Below are 12,301 nucleotides of genomic sequence, written 5' to 3' on the forward strand. Positions count from 1 at the left end.
TTTGTAGTCTGCAAGCTGGGGTGGCCTCTTCTGTATAAGAGAAGGTAGCAGTACCACTGATCAACGAATATACATAATAGTTGTTCCCTGCGGTTTCAACCGCGTTCCGAGGGAATCACTTTCCGCATACGTAGGTATCAAATGTAGCCTCATAGTCATTCTCAGTAGAAAGGAATATCAAGCATTTCAATATTTTTTCAAATATCACCTATAAGTTTCATGAAATTAGGGTATTCAAACAAACAAACTCCTCAGATTTATAATACTTACAGATGAAGAAAGTTGTGTGATTCACGATATCGGGCTATTTTGTGAATCGCAGCCGCGATTTTGACTTCTCATACACATTAAAGGTAACTTGTCCCATTGCGCTATGAGAGTGAAGGAATAGTGAGTGCACTTGTGTCTGCGCATATGCTTGTGCACTGTAACATGTCCTGCGCAGTTGACTGATTTCCTTACATGAGAACAGCCGCCGTAGCCGATAATCGGCTAGGAGGACATCATCATCATCAGGTAACTTGTCTGGAAGCTGAAACACACTATAGATACAGACCAAAAAGCGAAATCTAAACAGACAGATACTTAGACATGCGGCGACGGTAATATAGGTATATATTTTCCCCTTTAATACGATTGGTAATGGATCATTAATAGTCGATAACGTTAGAATTTAAGTTTATAAATTACGATCGTAGGTCCACTCGTTTAACTATAGGACAATCGAGTTAAAGGCGGTAACAAGTTTATTTAACTTATTGACAGCTCGATAAATAACTGTTTCATGATAATTTCTGTATATAATATATTAGTATATAAATGGATAGTTGTCAAACTAGTTTGGAACATAACTACCTTTATGTGATTTAAGCACTTATCTAAATTGTTTCATTTATTTGTTTGGCAATCTGATTGTAGGCGCTAAATCATAAAGCAAGATGTAAATAAATACGTATACTATAGGTACTAAACCTCAATTGCTGCAAATGTGTTGCTGCAGGGTAATTATAGTAAGAACAGAGTCAGTATTTTCAGTACGAAACTCGATGTTTGCATGGGCAAAAGTATAAGCTTTTTTCAGATCAGTCAAAATTACATTAGGGTGATTGGGCATGGCACAGAGGACCAAGAACGTACATGAGTTAGAAACCTGCCTGTCCAGTGAAGCGTAGCGAGGCTGCTATGCAGAGAACGAAGATTATTTATGTACCTATAATTATTTCAGCAAAATAATACATAAACAAAAATTCATACTTAGGAATTCATGGAATGTAGCTTGTTGTGCTTGAAATCAGGGTGTCAAAAGTTTGTTTTCAATTACATTGAAAATAATTTATCGATTTGAAATCGGAATGTGATCTATTGAATTTCAAAAGTAGCCTTTCAAAAATAAGACACGCGAGTAATGAATTGCTTGGATTGTTCACTGGTCTATGTACTTTGATCTAACTAGTTAGAAGCTTTTATAAGATAACTTGCGACCCACTCCGGATTCGCACGAGATAACAGTATTTCCTCACTACTTAATGTATGTTATTGATGGATGTATGTTACTGTGCAGTCAACTGTACATATCATCATCATCATCATCATCTCAGCCATAGGACGTCCACTGCTGAACATAGGCCTCCCCCTTAGATCTCCACAGATACCTGTTGGAAGCGACCTGCATCCAGCGTCTTCCGGCGACCTTCACAAGGTCACCGGTCGCCTGATGTTTGTGTTGTTTTTTAAGAAAATCGTGAATGAAATCTAAATCTTTTGTCGGTCAAATTGCGGCAAAATACCTGATCGTTGTTATGTGCGTACTAACATTATTTTTCATACCAGTTGATAAGCCCGAACAAACTATCGACTGACTAAAAGTTTGCAGTGTGCATTCTGAGACTCCAATTCACGAAATCCTTTTGACAGAGTAAGTAAAGTAGATGAGCACAGTTTTTAAGCATGTGCTTATAATGTTGATGAAGATGATGAAAGAGCTCTTTTTGTACCAGTTGTCAAGGTTGATGTGTATCATACACGCCTAATTTAACTGAATTGCGGCAAACTTTCAAATGATGGAATATTTAATAGGAACCAAGTACTGCAGAACATTGATAATGTCTGTGTTACCTACGTTATTGTAGTATTTAGAACTGGATGTAGGAGGGGAACTTTATTTCCTGTGATCTATTTAATGTCTATTCTCAGACTCAAATCTAAATATCTTTGTACCAGACTGCATTGAAATCGGTTTAGCACCTTTAGCTCGAAAGCACGATCAGACGGATTTACTTCGCATTTATAGATAAAATATATTTGATGATGAAGTATTCTATCGAAATAATCATCAGCCTATCGCAGTCCACTGCTGGACATACGCCTCTCAAAGTGCACGCCACTGAGATCGATTTTCGGCTTCTCGCAACCATCGAAATAATTACTTATGTACAATTAATATACCTAGTTGAATCTGGAATTGACCCCAGGTTTACCAAATGTTATTATTTTTTTCTGCCCCGTAAACACACCTATCAAAACATTAAGCTTTCGTGCAATTTTGGGAACAATATGAACCGTGTTTTGTTTTTCTCTATGTAAGCACGTGCATAACGAAGCTATGTTTATGTTCGCGATGAACTACACAACTATTATGGGTGATTTTCCACTTTCATGATCTCCGAAACATGCGCGCTTTTGTGTACACCTGAAGGAAAATGGTTATGTATAGGAAAAGTAGGTGCCTATCGGAGAAAATAAAGCAATTTCGAGTGAGCAAAGTAAATTCAAACTCAGTTGCATAAGAGCACTTTTTGAACATCAAAATTACAAAACACAGCTCAATAAGCGCCTCCCCTTTTACACTTTTACTTTTTAGTCATATGTATTTCTTGGAATATTAAAAAAGACTAATAAAGTTAGCTTACCAGTAGGTATAAGATTTTGAGATTAATTTCATTCCCCTAGTCGTTAAGTTAGAGAAGTCTTAAACGTAGGTATGTTACATAAGTGCAGAAGAAGAAAAAAAGGACTGGAATCAAACTATTAAAAACTATTTTTGGAATCACGGCAATCAAAGCACGGAAACTCAATAGATAACTAGCTGTTATCTCTCTCTATGTTTAAAAATTAAATCAGCTCCGTAGTTTTGGCTTTGGGGCTCGTCAAACACGTAGAGTTATTTTCGAATTTACGACAAGTAAGGATTGCTGCTAAAATGATAGCAATTTAAATTGGAATATCCAAAAATACTAGTATGTCGTTTGCCTGTACTACAACAAGGCAGTTGACACAATCAAGATGTTATCTGGGGCGTACACCTCGAGTCGACAGGTTTCACACTCGTCGTCACTCGCATGAGCAACTGTCATCGCACTGTATCATGTCATATGCTAGCTTTACCTGCATTCTTTGTAGAAAAACTAGAATATTTGAAGAATATAAATTATTTGACAGGTAGCCTTCCTCGTCCTGGCTGTCATTGAAAATCCTTGGCAGTCGTTACGGGTAGTCAGAAGCCAGTAAGTCTGACACCATTCTTGCCAAGGGGTATTAGGTTGAACAAGTAACTGAGTTGAGGAGGCCAGATAGGTAGGCGCCCATGTTAAGCACTGGTACTCGGCTGCATCCGATTAGACTGGAAGCCGACTCCGACGCAGTTGGGAAAACGTTTGACAGATGATGATGATGGCATTGATAGGGAGAAGATCGTACAGCTAGGATTGATCAACAAGTTGGATAATGCTGTATTGACAATAAGTAAGTAAGTACCTAGTTTTGCGTTTTAGAATCAAGGGTAACAAAGTTTTGAAACATTGCAATTATTTTCTTGCATTTGTGTATGCTTGAAATAAAATCAGGATTACTTTGTAATGTTATTCTGGAGTCTACAATGTACAATCTTTGATATCTAAAACTAAGTATACAGGCTATGCCGACGACTTTTAATGCCGGCATTTCCCTTTTTTTGGACCCAAAGACTTATTAATTCAAGAATCCTAGTTGAAAGATACAGGTCCTGCATGTGTGGGTGAACGTAACGTTTACGCGTAAGTTAACACCTACATATTTTCCTCATCGTGATAAACGTTATAACTACACTTTGTTAATCAAGATTATATCTTTAAACAATTAATGAATAACATACTTATAATTGCTAAGAAAGTTCTGTCTTAGCTTTCATTTTCAATAAGAAGGTGCTTTCCTGCTTAGAAACAAACTTTCTTCGAACCTTCGTTTTATTTTGAACTAAACTTTAACAAAAAATCTACATTTATTAAGTTTTGAAAAATAAATAAATTGCATTTATAAGGTACTTTTTTATAAGATTTTAAGTAGATATAATGAAGAAATATATTCTAAAACTATTCGTTTAATCAATAAAGAACCAGTAAATAAAACATAACACGAGGCAAAACAAAACAAACTAACGAAGTACAGTCCACAACAAAAATCAATGACATACCTATAACAACGTAATAAAAAAACGTTATAAATAAAGATATAAATTAAAATACTCCACATGTAACTCGATGACTATTAAAATGCAGTCGTCTTTAGCGCTCAATAAATAACATAAAAAACAGGCCGCTATGTAAAACTGCTGTAACCGACGATTTCCTCCTACCTACTAAAATTAACCGATCACTACATCTGGGTAGATCCCATTAAGGCCCCGTCTCTTCGGTCCATAAAGATGAAAACATTACACGTCCCCCTCTAACGTACTGCCAAACTCAGTGAGCGAAAGAGACATCACCAAAAGATGTATTCTCGCAACTAATCAGACGTGTCCACTGTCCGGTGCGTGCGCATCCCGCGCCGAAATTATCTTTCAAACTTCCCAATTGGAGTACAACGATTTTTTATTATGAAAATAATTTCACACATTTCCATAGCTTCAATTTTAACCGTTAAACTCATTAAGTTATGGAAATTAACATATTTTAAGCTCATAGTTTTCCGAATTCGTGAAATCGGAGATAAGTACTTTTGAAAATATATCTTATTTCTGTAGTTACAGAGCTTTAAGTTAAATGGTTCGTAACAACTTTACTTACAACTTATTGAAACGGTATCAAATAAGCTAGGTCTATGCGGGATAACTTATAGCAATAGCGTTGTCCTTTTCTAATGTAAGCTCGATTGTTCCGTGAGTAAAAGAGACTGCTGTATTTCTCGGTTGCGACTCAAGGCTCTTTGCGTTCTCAATCGCTGACTTAACAGGTTTTTTTAGGAGTAACCAACAGTTTGTCGGATAATATTAATATGATGAAATACAGGCATGCTGATATAATTAACTGAAAAAGTAATAATTTTCTTTTAAAAAAGCTGAATATGTCGTTTTATGAGTAATTTCTAAAGAAAATGATGCTTATTATTTATTTTAGAAATGTTACAAAGATCTCATGAAGGAAGAGTTATTTTAACGATGAATCCCGTAAAAAAAGTCAAAACCTATGTTTAACAGCAGCGTGGACAAAATATGATATGGGTGAATAAAACTCACTAATAGTAGGTAACCTTCAGGCTGACATTTAAAAAAATACATAGTCACTGTACTTGATGCCTAAATAGTTGTGTAAAGAAATGAACACTTCAACTACCTATGTATGTATTTGATAAACCTTCCCCAATACAGACAACCACGAAAGAAACTTCGTAGTGTGAACCAAAGAAAAGACACAAACGTTGCGAGCCCCTGCGTTCAGCGGCGGGCCGCGCCGGCCTGCGCTTGCGCCTCCAGTCGATCGAGCACAGCCGTCTGCGCAGTGCCTCGCCGCGTCACCGTACATCTATTACGAACTTTTTTCACACCACCTCCGAAGCAAAGACATTCAAAATAATAAAAAAAACCTCGTGAAAGTGTCAAAGTGTAAAGTTCCCGTGTGTTAATGTTAAAAGCTAGTGACGAATTGCAGTAAAAGTTCGAATTCTTGGATGTACTGAATTTTTCAAGATTTTTTTGTGCTTTTTTTATTTTTTTTTTGTTTTGGGGGCAGTGATGTACATTGATAACTATATACATTGACGTTGTAACGTTTGTTATACAAGTTTAATGGTGCGTATTTATTGGTTATATTTGCTGAAGTCTAGATAAATATTTGATGGAAATACTGGAGTATGTCTCAGTTATCTGGGTTTATTGTGTGTTTTGTTTTCTTTGATATCTGAGTGCACATTGCAGATATTTAATTGATGTCTATATAGTATTTCTAACACATTAGAAATGAAGAATCTTGCTGCAATTCTAATTTGTTTACTTTACATTTACTAATTAATCCTTATTAAGATTAATTGAGTAAGTGACTTAAGTCTTATATCAATGTACCTATCCTGTTTGTACAATGTAAGTAGGTAATCATTTTTTTTCAATATACATTGACATGATAGGTTACAAGGGTAAGGGATATATAATGTATGCAACCCGTCTCACTTAATTTGAATATGCATACATAAATATATAAACGCGTAGGTTAAAATAACTTTAAACAAAATAAGGTCGTCTGAAGGCATTTTAATTGATGATCGTAAAAAACAAATTTAACATTATTTTTTTAAACTTAAATTTGTAATTAATGAGTAGGTACCTACTTTCTTGGTCATCATTACTTAGTTGGTACTTGTTTAAATAAAGCTTTTTTAAGTACGAATGCAGAATTAAAAAATGTTATATTTACCCAAGAGATAACAACAAAAAATTTAGAGTAAAATAATCAGGAATTTAATCACGATTAGATCGTCCCTTTTTTATTTATTCCATAAAATAATAAAAAAAATCTTCATTGCGCCTTCTTATTTACCAAACATTGTATCATTAAATAACTTCAAACGTATAAAAAAAAATGTAAAAAGAACAAAAATTAAAAAGTCGCTGTGACATCGCTTTTGACCACTTTTTCACGCACCGCAATGGAAAGCGTGTCAAAAATCGGCGAGCAATTTTCTATATATTGGTTATAAAGACATACATACACAGTCAAGCAAGTGCTATTATAATTGAATGACTTAGCAAGATGTTAGCTCTGTAAATATGAAAGTAATAAAGATTTTAATAGATTGCGTACACGCGATTAAGTACCAACATGTGATCGCTTGACGATCTCTGCTATTTGTCATTTGCAACTTACCATATTTTCGCACTTTGCCTACAACTCCGAACTATGTTGGGGTCGGCTTCCAGTCTTACCGGATGAAACTGAGTACCAGAGTTTGTCTTCAACTATAACTCTTAAAAAAAGTACAATTAATTGAAATAAGATTAGTTTTTTTAAACATTAAAGAATATAAATTTTATATTCGCTTTTTTCACTAGGTAATAAGTATTAGGTACCATAATTCTCCAAAGGGCCGTATTTTAGCAACGTCGTATTTTAACGTCAATGATAACTTTTATCCAAACAATATGTTTGTCGTTTTGACAGAAAATATGTGACACCGCCATATTTATTCCTCAGATAGAAGTTAACTGATGGTAGAAAAATCGGCCCTTAGTTAGTATTATAGGTACTTAATTTCGCAGAAAATGAGCACTTGACATTGCGAAAAAACTAGATTAATCTATAACAAGATTTCTTGTAATTATTAATGAGTATTTAAGTTATGATTTGTCCTTAGAAAAGGTCGTGTAAGTAGTCACGACATTCACCCTAGTAACAATAATATTGAACATAAGTATTGGCAGAGGTTACCACTTTCTTGCTATTTAAAAGAAAACTACAGAAACTTGAATTTATTCATATTTATAACAGTAGTAAAAGAGTAGTAAAAGAACAATTAATCATTAAAAGGATATAATAAGTGATCACCTTTAAATAAAACTTTTACGACTATAACTTCAAGAAATTACAAATTACCCTGTCTAGAATTAGATCGTAGAAAAAATAAAGTTTTAGTACCTATATCTGGTCCATAAAAAAAAATGATAATACAGAAATAATTAAAAAGGTAAAACAATAGCTTTGATTTAATAATATTTACTGACAAACAATTTTCTATTAATTACTTATTAACTATAATTTAATAACTAGTTCTTCTTATTATCCTTAAAATTATCCTATCTTTTTCCACGTGTCTCATCTTAAAGCAGTTTTTTCAAGAAATCGTTGCGAGATTACAATGATGTAACGTTAAGTAACTCTTTCTAGATGTTTTTAATATCTACGTAGACGCATCTAGAGAAAAAGATAAAACTTGCCTTAAGTAACACTTTTCTTTACAAGAAGCATCATCATCTGGCTAACCTTTTCCCAACTATGTTGAGGTCGGTTTCCAGTCTTTGCAGAAGCAGCTTAGTGCTTAGGGATTGATATCAAAGCATCCCTTGAAATTATTTTTTTTCCTTTAGGTGTAACTTAGTCAAGAAAGCAGTTCATAATTTTCAAAAACTAGCTTAGCTTAAAAATTCGCTTTTGTTAGACCTTATATCAGTAAGGGTGATTTGCACTATGAAACTTTAACTATAACCCGCTGTCAAGTTGGTCGAATCAACGATTTAACGGTTGGTCATGTTTGGTTAACCTTTATTATTATAGTTACATGGCACAATCCCTCTCTAGGAGCAATTTTCTGATAGCTCGAAAGGGAAAAGCAACTATGTTCCTTAAAAAAAATCTTATTCCGTTGTGTGGTAGAATCCTTTTATTGGCTGACTCTACCATCTTTATAGTTCACTGAAAAAGCATGATAAATAAATAGATAGACATACCTAATTATGATGGTAGAAACGACAGTACCATTTAAATAGATTTTCCGATCAAAAATCTATACAAAATCATAATTCCAGTAGCAGGATCTACATAAAACAAAAGCCGACATCATAAATTGCAAATTCCCAGTAATATTATGATTTACAAGACTATGCGTGGGACCTCCGACTAATGCCACAATTAGTACATAGAATATAGTCAGTTATCGACATTATACAAGTTGTTACAATGTTAATTTGATATTTAGTAGCTTTGTAGCGAGATCGGAATAAACTAGATTGGGGATTAGACTTGTAGAAGCTTAAAGGTCGATGTTGGGTTTGAAATTTCTAAATGACTAGCTGTGTTTCCTGGTTTCACTTGCTTACACCAGGGAACTATTAAATGTATTTCAAGGACCTGTCCATATTGACCCTAAGAACGTAAATAATTAATATACCAATAAAAAACTCTCGAGGAGTTAGGTTAATTTCAAAGTATCCCTAATTAGTTCTAGAAGCCTATTTTGTACAATTATTTTGTAACTACATTTTTCAGAAAATAAACAGTAAATATTGCCATATCCCAATTAAACTTCGACTGTCATATTTTATCTATTTTTTGTTATTTATTAATTAAATAAATTAGATGGTAACTGCTCCTAATCTCAATAAAATTATACGTGATGGTAATTTTAATACCAACTCTCAAACTCTAATAGTATATTGGTTGCAAAGCTAAATTCATCTAGCAAGCTAGAAGCAGACCACTAATTGAGTTTTTATACAGCCGTCAGTTTTTTTACAAGAGCAGACTAAGTTGTAAACGACAACTGGCCATTCAGCCTCTCGGTATGTCGATAAAAATATCTTGCACTATTATCTGTACAGAAGTATTTCTTTAATAGTTTTCTACACACCTTATGCTTTTACTAAATGACATTTTAAGTCTATAATTAAGAGCACAAGCAGACTGCAAACTTTTAGTCGGCCGATAGTTTGTTTGGGGTCTTAAGTCAGTATGAAGATGAATGGTAGTGCGCACATTACAAAGATCAGGTCTTTTGCCAGTATCAGACCAACTGAAAACTTTGATTGGATTCAAGATGTTCTTTAAAAAAAATTGCAAATTATCGGGTCAACTGTCGGCCAACTGTTTAGTCTGCAGTATGCGGTTTCTCTTAAATAGTGAAGTGGGAATTTTACAGTGTGTTTTTTTCATGGTACTAATTAAAATTATGGGGTATTTTCGCATAAGTGTTCGTTAATGTAGTGAACTTTAATCTTAAGGGCCATTTTGTGATGCTTTATGGTAAATTTTTATGTGTTCTAAATTCCAATTTTCGCAATAAAATTGGAGATTGTTATAAAATGTTAGGTGGCAAATATAATAAGGAATAACTTAAAATCGAATTAAGAAAAGAGTTTTCATAGCTTGGAGCTTTTTACAAGGGTTTTTAATTGCTTTTTTTATTATTAAATAGAAATGTTTCCTATTACTTAAATCCTTTATATTTAAATAAAAATACACAAAACCTTTTTTTAAAGCTTTCTCACTATGAAACGAAAATAAGTCAAAATAAATAAATTGCTAAAAAGAAAAACAATTATTTAGTTGTCTAACTTATTTTTTATTTAAAAAAATTAATAAAAAATATTTAATTCAAAACACAGGCATATCCGCGTAACAACACATATCACAATCACACGTACATTGATATCCCAGAGGCCGGATGTTATTTTTTAATACCGACTGTACTTAACCAAAACATGGCTGTGTGTTTTACTAACCAGCTGTTTGGTTAACATTCTAGTCATGTGTTATACGTATTCGTACTTTCAAGGTAGAAGGGACGGTTATTAAATGGTAACAAAATTATTAATTGTTTTATTGATAAGTAACATGAATATACCTAGATGTTACTTGTGGTAGGTACCTGGTGTGCACTTAAATGAAAAGTTCGCCTGTGTCCCTTTTCAGTCTGTAGAATAACTTTTATTGCAATAGGTTCCGTAGTTTTGGCTTGAAAGCGCGATAGACAGAGTTTCCGCATTTATAAATAGATATTATATGAAGGGTTTTGTTTGTTGTTGTATTATATTCAGAAGAATGATGTTGAAACTGTTACAAAAAGGTTATTTCTATGCATGATTAGTTATTGCATTTGTCAAAAAGATTAAAGACACAAGAAACAAAAGTTTTTATTTTAAAGATATTTTTGTGCAATATTTAATTAATTAAACTTGCCATTTATGCTTGTTTGGAAACTAAACTTTGATCTGAAACTTTTTATATCATTGAAGAAAATATTGACAACTCAGATCATGTTACATAGTTTTTTATTGATTACAATCTGCCATCAGTTGAGAGATGAAGCTGGTTATCTTACAGCAAAAAATCAACTTCAACAAGTTTTAGTTTATTTTCATAATTTGTGCTGCACACGTAGTGACCGCGTGGTTTAATTGTTGATACATTTCCACTTGCCTTGTACGTTTTATCTAACACATGTAATATTAAAATATTCATACAAGCAATGGCTATCTCGATCTTACGACCAAAAATAGGAATTATTATTCCTACATCTGCTTCAGAGCAAAATAAAAACTAATTATTTTGCAGCCTACCAGTTTTTTACTAGGCTCGAGTATTTTTTTACCCCTTATAGGTTTCAAGCCAGCTTCGATTTTGTTGCCCTTTTTCTAGCTATTATTTTCAACGTGTAGTCTGTTATTTTTTTATCGGCTTACACAGTGTTGTGTCAGGCCGTCCACATAGATTACCATCTACGTCTAGAGCGGTGACACTCAGTGATTATCGATAAGTTCGGTAGCAAGATTTTTATCGATACATCGATCGAAATGGGAACGACACTGTCTTGGTAAATGTCAAAACAAGTTTTTTTGAGCTTTGCTGCAAAGATTTGAAATTAGAAAGTGTGTAGGTATGTGCTAGATTTGTTTTATTTGTGCGAGAAATCTAGAAATAATGAGAGACTTGCAACGTTCATTTTTGTATTGTACGAGAGTAAAAAAAAAATCATAGATGAAATAAGCGCTCTAAAAACTTTATTTACAAAAAATACAATAAAGATAAAAACCAAACTAAAAATATAAATTAACTTCATCTAAAAGAGGTTTAAAAATTATTTTGCCCTCTTAACTTTACTTTATATAAAAATATTAACCCCCAAAATTAAAAACTTAAAAGCTAACCTCACTTTTGGCATCATCAGTTTTCTCTCCACAACATCGAGGTCCCTCGCTCGTCAGCATTCCTGTACCTTTTCCTCGGCGTCACGGACGACGCATGCGCCGGAAATATACGCTTCTTGACCATAAATATTAGATATGTCTCGCCTTCCGTTTGTCTGTGGTCTCAAAATTGTTCTTCCTTTTAAAGAGGTGAGGTTGGTACTTAATTTGGTAGGTTATTTTGAAAGTTGTGAAAAGTGTTAAGGATTTTTGTTGATTGACTTGTCTTGACTTAAAGTCCTATGTCCCCTAGATGGGGCAGAGGGCATTCACAGTGCTCCGCCATCGCGTTCGGTCTTGATAATTAATTGCTTTTGTTTTTCAATTTCTAATAAATAATGGATAGTATACAAGAAAAATGGATAGGAATAATATTAA

At 33.6% G+C, this 12,301-nt stretch overlaps 1 protein-coding gene across 1 annotated transcript in view; it reads left to right on the top strand.

Moving 5' to 3' along the window:
* The first annotated feature begins 5,708 nt into the window (after positions 1–5,708).
* Positions 5,709–12,301, top strand: part of LOC110381447 (putative transcription factor SOX-15) — a 119,805-nt gene continuing 113,212 nt past the window's right edge. The window contains exon 1 of the mRNA XM_021341789.3: positions 5,709–6,043. The gene's annotated coding sequence lies outside the window, so the exon portion shown is untranslated. The remainder of the gene's footprint in view (positions 6,044–12,301) is intronic.

This window comes from Helicoverpa armigera, chromosome 25 (assembly GCF_030705265.1).
Source record: "Helicoverpa armigera isolate CAAS_96S chromosome 25, ASM3070526v1, whole genome shotgun sequence".
NCBI lineage: Eukaryota > Metazoa > Arthropoda > Insecta > Lepidoptera > Noctuidae > Helicoverpa > Helicoverpa armigera.